This window comes from Pseudophryne corroboree, chromosome 5 (assembly GCF_028390025.1).
Source record: "Pseudophryne corroboree isolate aPseCor3 chromosome 5, aPseCor3.hap2, whole genome shotgun sequence".
Lineage (NCBI taxonomy): Eukaryota > Metazoa > Chordata > Amphibia > Anura > Myobatrachidae > Pseudophryne > Pseudophryne corroboree.
Window position 1 is genome coordinate 748,470,180 of NC_086448.1, and position 1,608 is coordinate 748,471,787.

The window sequence follows — 1,608 nt, forward strand, 5'->3', positions numbered from 1 at the left end:
GTGTCGGCCACTTGTGTCGCTTAGCTTAGTCACACAGCGACCTTGGTGCGCCTCTTTTTTTCTTTGCATCATGTGCTGTTTGGGGACTATTTTTTTTAAGTGCCATCCTGCCTGACACTGCAGTGCCACTCCTAGATGGGCCAGGTGTTTGTGTCGGCCACTTGTGTCGCTTATATAGAAAAATAGTCAAGCAAGTTCTTTTGGCGCAAAAGCTTCCTGTACACTTCTAATGTCAAGAATAAATGTCACCACATTTATAAAACACAGTTATATACAAAAAGTAGACACTAAAATGTGTCCTAGGCGCTTAAAAGGTGACTAAACCATAAATGATATATACAATACGTTCCTTTAAAAGAAGGATGATCTCGGAGTTGATTCACACAACAGGGAAGAATCGTAATTTCATCCAATTACAACATTTCGTAGTTATCCGTACATGTAAAAAAATAATAATAACATGCAATGTGTAATATTGTTTACAGTTCGATGTTCACTAAAAATATGGACAAATGGTATATTTTGTGAATAATAGGGATCCTGTGATGTCTTGCGTACCCCACTCACACTAAAATCAGTATTGATGTGTCCATAAAGGTATCTTTTATGCAATGGTATTCACAGCTTCCAAATAACCAGACATAAATTTAAATATGCTAGTCAAACACAGGCGTACCCAAGACTCACACAGAAGATGTGGTGGGCACTCCTTAAAAGGTATCTTTATACTTGGTATAGATGAGGCGTACCCCAACTCACACTGGAACTGGATATTCTGCTCCTGTCAAGGTATCTTTATTCAATAGTGGAGCTTCTGTCCAACTTTAATGGTTTGATTCGGTAGCTCATAGATATGCAGAAAAAAAGGAAACAATGGCGGACAATGTGTAGTAAGGCTACACATATGTGGAATAAGGCTACTCACAGTCCAGATAGTGACACTATCTGGACTGTGAGTAGCCTTATTCCACATTCTTTCTTGGAAGAACTTTTCTCGACAGAGAGATAATTTTTTTCATGTTGTTTTGATTTTTTTCACATTTTTATATGTACTTTTTAAACTTTCTTTCTGGAATGGATTAAAAAACTTTTTTTTACATTTTTGTATATATTTGAATCTTTTTGGATATAAATACGCATTGGCATCAGTGAATATTACCAGATTTCTTTTACTACTATGCACTGATTGGTGAAATCTCTAAAGATCGGATATAATAACCATTCAAGTGCTAAAGATACCCTGATAGGATTCATCCGTGCCATTCCAACGTGAGTTTGGGTACGCCCATTTTTAAGAAGCATGGTGTAAAGATACCTTGACAGGAGTGTCTGATATATATCTTCTGTGAGTTCGGGTACGCCTGGGGGAATTAATATTTTGGATACACTGCAATGTATGAGCTGTGAGAGTCACCGGTTAAAGAATACCTTCACAGGCACATCACCACCTAATTTCTTTGGTGTGAGTGGGGTACGCGAGACATTAGTTATCCACTACTATTCACCAAAGTATTAGTGCCTTTCAATTTGTGCACTTTGAATTGCACAAACAATACTACACATTGTCCGCCATTGTTTCCTTTTTTTCTGCATATCTATGAGCTACCG